Genomic DNA, 6153 nt, shown 5'->3' on the forward strand with positions numbered 1-6153 from the left:
AGAAAAAGAGTCAGGGTGTGGTGGCTCATGCCTATAACACCAGCACTTTGGGAGGCCGAGGCGGGTGGATCACGAGGTCAGGAGTTCCAGTTCAGCCTGGCCAACATGGTGAAACCTCGTCTCTACCAAAAATACAACCATTAGCCAGCATGGTGGTGCACGCCTATAATCCCAACTACTCCAGAGGCTGAGGCATGAGAATCGCTTGAACCTGGGAAGTGGAGATTACAGAAAGCTGAGATCGTGCCACTGTACTCCAGCCTGGGTGACAGGGTGAGACTGTCTCCAAAAACAAAAAAGAAAGAAAGAAAAAGAATCATCTTCCATTTTTGTTCTCTTCGCTCTCCCTAGTTTCCAATACCCTCAGTCCCTGTGCCCCTCCCTCCTTCTCAGGACATTGCTTTGAGTTAGTCTGCAGAAGGCTACAGTCTTCATTTGCGAGGCACTCACCAGCCCCAGCAATGCCATCTGTTACTTTACACCCAGTCAGTCGCCAGCATGGTGGTGCACCTGGTACACGGTAGGTGTCTAGCTAATATCTATTGAAAGGATTAATAAACAAGGTAATCAGCTACATGAATGTTTCCATGCAGTATTTCTTAGTGGGAGTGGAAGGGCGGCAGAGATGGAAAGAAGGAGACAGGTAAAAGAAAAGAGGAGCTTTGTTTCAAACTATCCAAACCTGCTCTTCTTGGCTACAGATCAGACCACAACTGCCTGTTATATGGAATACTGCCTTTATGTGCGTTTTGTGGCCCAAAATATGGCAAATGTTCTTGGCTAATTAATGTTCCATGTACACTTGAGAAATGCTGTTGTTGAGTGAAAAGTCCTATAAATGTTAATCAGATCCAATTGGTTGGTCGTGTTGTTTGGGTCATTTATATCCTTACTGATTTTTCTGCCTACTTGTTCCATCATTTACTGAAAGACAAGTGTTGAACTCTCAAACTGCAATTGTGGATTTCTCTATTTCTCCTTTCAAATCTATTAGTTTTTGTCTTGTGTATTTTGAAGCCTCTGTGGTTAGGTGCAAACACGTAGAGAACGGTTATGTCTTCTTGGAGAATTGACCCCTTTATTACTATATAATGCCTCTATTCCTGATTACCTTCCTTGTTCTTAAGTTTACTTTAAAATTAATACAGCTACACCAACTTTCTTTTGGCTGGTGTTTGCATAGTGTACATTTCTCCATCCATTTCCTTTTCTTATTTTTTAATTGTAAAGATGAGATTTTGCCATGTTGGCCAGGCTGGTCTCAAACTCCTGGCCTCAAGTGATCTGCCTGCCTTGGCCTCCCAAAGTGCTGGGGTTACAGGCATGAGCCACCATGCCTGGCCTCCATCCATTTACTTTTAATCTATGTTTGTTTTATTTTAAAGTGGGTTTATTGTAGACAGCATGAAGTTGAGGCATGCTTTTTTATTCAGTCACAGTCTTTTCATTGGCATGTTTATACCATTCATATTTTAAATGGTTATTGATATGGTTAGATTTAAATTTACCATGTTACTAGCTGTTTTCTATTTGTTCTATTTGTTGTTTGTTCCTTTTTTCTCTTTTACAACCTTCTCTGTGTTTCTTTTCTTTCTTTCTTTTTTTTTTTTTTTTTGAGACAGAGTCTCGCTCTGCTGCCCGGGCTGGAGTGCAGTGGCGCGATCTCAGCTCACTGCAAGCTCCACCTTCCGGGTTCACGCCATTCTCCTGCCTCAGCCTCCCAAGTAGCTGGGACTACAGGTGCCCGCCACCTCACTGGGCTAGTTTTTTTGTATTTTTTAAGTAGAGACAGGGTTTCACTGTGTTAGCCAGGATGGTCTCGATCTCCTGACCTCGTGATCCACCTGTCTCGGCCTCCCAAAGTGCTGGGATTACAGGCTTGAGTATTTTTCTATTATTTTATTTTATTTTGAGAGTGTCTCACTCTGCCATTCAATCTGGAGTGCAGTAGCTCAATCACAGCTCACTGCAGCCTCAACCTCTGAGGCTCAAGCAATCCTCCCACCTCAGCCTCCCAAACTACAGGTATGTGCCATCATGCTAATTTTATTTTCATAGGTAGAGTCTTCCTATGTTGCTCAGACCAGAAGTATTTTTTATGATTCAATTTTATCACTTCTATTAATATATCAATATTGAATATCCCCTCTATTAAAGTATTTCTATCACTCAATTTTATCTCATTTATACTTTAAAAACAGTTTTAGTGGTTGCTCTACCATTTAAAATACACATTTTAAAATAATCTGAGGCCGGGCGCGGTGGCTCAAGCCTGTAATCCCAGCACTTTGGGAGGCCGAGACGGGCGGATCACAAGGTCTGGAGATCGAGACCATCCTGGCTAACACAGTGAAACCCCGTCTCTACTAAAAAATACAAAAAACTAGCCGGGTGTGGTGGCGGGTGCCTGTAGTCCCAGCTACTCGGGAGGCTGAGGCAGGAGAATGGCGTAAACCCGGGAGGTGGAGCTTGCAGTGAGCTGAGATCCGGCCACTGCACTCCAGCCTGGGCGACAGAGCAAGACTCCGTCTCAAAAAAAAAAAAAAAAAAAAAAAAAAAAACAATCTGAGTATGCCTTCAAATAACGTTATGCAATTCCACAGTTATTGTAAGGGTTTTATAAAAATATATTTCCAATTCTTCCTTCCCATTTCTTGTGCCTTGTTTGCCATACATTTCACTTTTCCGTATGTTATAAACACATATTCTATTGTTACTATGTTTGCTTTTAACAGTTATCTTTTAGAGGAAATATAAATAAAGAAAAAATGTTTTACTTTGCTTTTATTTATTTCATTTCTGATGCTCTTTTGACCTTTATCATATTCCTTCTCCCTAAAGATCTACCTTTATTTTTATTTATTTATTTATTTTTTTGAGACAGAGTCTTGCTCTGTCACCCAGGCTGGAGTGCAGTCATGCGATCTCTGCTCACTGCAAGCCCTCCTGGGTTCACGCCATTCTCCTGCCTCAGCCTCCCAAGTAGCTGGGACTACAGGCACCTGCCACCAGGCCCAGCTAATTTTTTTTGTATTTTTAATACAGACAGAGTTTCACTATGTTAGCCAGGATGGTCTTGATCTCCTGACATTGTGATCTGCCTGTCTTGGCCTCCCAAAGTGCGGGGATTACAGGCGTGAGCCACCGCACCCAGCCTAAAGATCTACCTTTAATATTTATGGTAGAGTAGGTTTACTGGCAATGAATTTCCTCAATCTCTGTCTGCCTGAGAAGGTTTTCACTTCTCATATCTTTTTAAGGATATTCTAAGTAAGTATAGAAGTTTGGATTGCCAGCCTCTTTTTTTTTTTTTTTTCATTTAGTACTTTAAAGATGTTAATCCATTGTCTTCTGGTTTGCATGGTTTCTGACAGAAGTCTGTTGTAATGCTTATCCTTGTTCCTCAATAGATAGCATGTTTATTTTCTCTGATCGCCTTCAAGAGTTTCTCTTTGTCTTTGATTTGCAGCAATTTACACATGATATGTCTAGGGATGTTTGTTTCTTTGTTTTTGGTATTTATCCTGCTGGTGTGCTCTGGTATTCTTAGGTCTTTGATTCTGTGTCTCTAGCTAAGTTTTTAACTATAAAGTTCAGTGTCTGTACAGACTGTCAAAAATTGCCAGTGCTGACTATATTTCAAGTCATCATGATGGAATATTGCGAAAAGTTTTCAGTTAGCAATAATCACACCTCAGATAAACCTCATTGGCGGCCGGGCACGGTGGCTCACGCCTGTAATCCCAGCACTCTGGGAGGCCGAGGCGGGTGGATCACGAGGTCAGGAGATCGAGACCATCCTGGCTAAAACGGTGAAACCCCGTCTCTACTAAAAAAATACAAAAAATACTAGCCGGGCATGGCGGCAGGCGCCTGTAGTCCCAGCTACTTGGGAGGCTGAGGCAGGAGAATGGCGTAAACCCAGGAGGCGGAGCTTACAGTGAGCCGAGATCTTGCCACTGCACTCCAGCCTGGGCGACTGAGCGAGACTCCGTCTCAAAATAAATAAATAAATAAATAAATAAATAAAACCTCATTGGCTATGATACTGCCATTGCATAAAGCTCTGTCACTAATTTTCAAAAGTTTCCAGCCACTATTTTTCTCAGATATGTTTTCTGCCCAATTTTCTCTTTCTTCTTCTTCTGGAGTTCCAATTATGCTTATGTTAGACTGTCTGATATTTCTGATATTGTCCTACAGTTCTTGGATTATCTGTACTGTCTTGAGATTTTTTTTTTTGCTTTTTTCCCCTTTGCATTTTATTTTGGGTAATATGTTTACGTTTGCTTATTCTTTACTCAGCTCTATCAGTTATACTGATGGGCCCGTCAAAAGCACATCTCATCTCCATTACTGTGTTGTTTCTAGTATTTCCATTTGATTCTTTATAATGGTTTCCATTTCTCTGCTGAAATTACCTATCTGGTCTTGCATGCTGTCTACCTTTTCCTTTAGGTCCTTTAACATATTAATCATAATTAATGTCTGATAGCTCCAACATCTGTGTCATATGTGAGTCTGGTCCCAATGGTTGCTTCATCTCTTCAGACTGTGTATTTTGTGGTTTTTTTTGTATGCCACATTTTTGTTGTTGCTATTGGGAGCTGGAAATATTAAATAGAACAATATGGTGAATATTCCAGTTCCAGGATCAAATGCATGTGACTAGAGACAATTTAGGAATGAAAAGAAGCTATGTGGAGGTTTTTATAACCTAGAGTTCAAGTCTACAGTGGTTTGGAAATGGGCTTTGAAAAGTGGGCAGTTTAGACTTTCCCCCACTTTAATTTTTTTTTTTTTTTAATCAGGATAAAGCATACATACAGGTTTGTTTGTTTGTTTGTTTAATCCTAGTCTACAGCAGAGGTCAGCAAATTTTTTCTTAAAAGGCCAAATGACAAATATTTTAAGCTATGTGGTCTCTGTCACAACTACTCAACTCTGCCATTATCAATGCAAAGTCATTCATACACTCATACATCCACATACTTATACAAATGAGTGTGACTATGTTCCAATAAAACTTTATTTACAAAAGAGGCAGCCAGCCTGTGCGTCATAGTTAACTGATTCCTGAGCTGTAGAATAATATTAAATGAGCAAAGCCTTGCTCTCCATGAAGCAGTCCCGCTCTCCAGGATAATCACATTTAACTATTTTCTGTATTCTTTGGGTGGATGCACATGTAATTCTAGGTAATACAGGCTTATAACTCTATTTCTTGATATATTAATCTATTGAGACCCCCTCACCCAACCATGAAACATGAGAAAATTTCCTCCCAGCACTTTGGGAGCCTGAAGCAGGCAGATCACTTGAGGTCAGGAGTTTGAGATCAGCCTGGCCAATATGGTGAAATGCTATCTCCAGTAAAAATACAAACATTAGCCGGGCATGGTGGCAGGTGCCTGTAATTCCCAGAGACTCAGGAGGCTGAGGCAGGAGAATCACTTGGACCTGGGAGGTGGGGGTTGCAGTGAGCCAAGATCATGCCACAATACTCCAGCCTCAGCAACAGAACAAGACTCCATCTCAAAAAATAAAAAGCTAAAAATTAAAAAACTTTTTTTTAAAATAAAATTTCCTGTCTTACATTACCTCTTTTTTCTATGGTAAGCAGGTAAGCCTACCCCCAGAGGCCAAAGAAACTGAGAGGAAGAAGAAAGAGGCTAACAAATCCAGTTTCTCAGAAACATTTAGGCTGGGCATGGTGGCTCATGCCTGTAATTCCAGCACTTTGTGGGGACCGAGGCAGATACATCCCTTGAACCCAGGAGTTTGAGACCAGCCTGGGCAACATAGTGAGACTCTATCTCCACCAAAAATACAAAAATTAGCTGGGCATGGTGGTGTATGCCTGTAGTCCCAGCTACTTAGGAGACTGATGTGGATCACTTGAGCCTGGAAGGTGGAGGCTGCAGTGAGCCATGATCATGCCACTGCACTCCAGCCTGAACAACAGAGTCATACCCTGTCTCAAAAAAAAAAAAAGAAAATGTCACTCTGTTGCCCAGGCTGGAGTGCAATGGCACGATCTCACCTCACTGCAGCCTCTGCCTCCTGGGTTCAAGTGATTCTCCTGTCTCAGCCTCCCAAGTACCTGGGATTACAGGTGTACGTCACCACACCAGACTAATTTTTGTATTTTTA

At 41.4% G+C, this 6153-nt stretch overlaps 1 non-coding gene across 1 annotated transcript; it reads right to left on the reverse strand.

Annotated features, from left to right (window-relative positions):
• Window positions 1-3599: 3599 nt before the first annotated feature.
• On the reverse strand, window positions 3600-3737 carry LOC115894493. Its single transcript, XR_004054598.1, has one exon. It is a non-coding gene; the product is annotated as a U4 spliceosomal RNA (small nuclear RNA).
• Between the last annotated feature and the right edge of the window lie 2416 nt (window positions 3738-6153).

The sequence above is a fragment of the Rhinopithecus roxellana genome, chromosome 17 (assembly GCF_007565055.1).
Source record: "Rhinopithecus roxellana isolate Shanxi Qingling chromosome 17, ASM756505v1, whole genome shotgun sequence".
NCBI lineage: Eukaryota > Metazoa > Chordata > Mammalia > Primates > Cercopithecidae > Rhinopithecus > Rhinopithecus roxellana.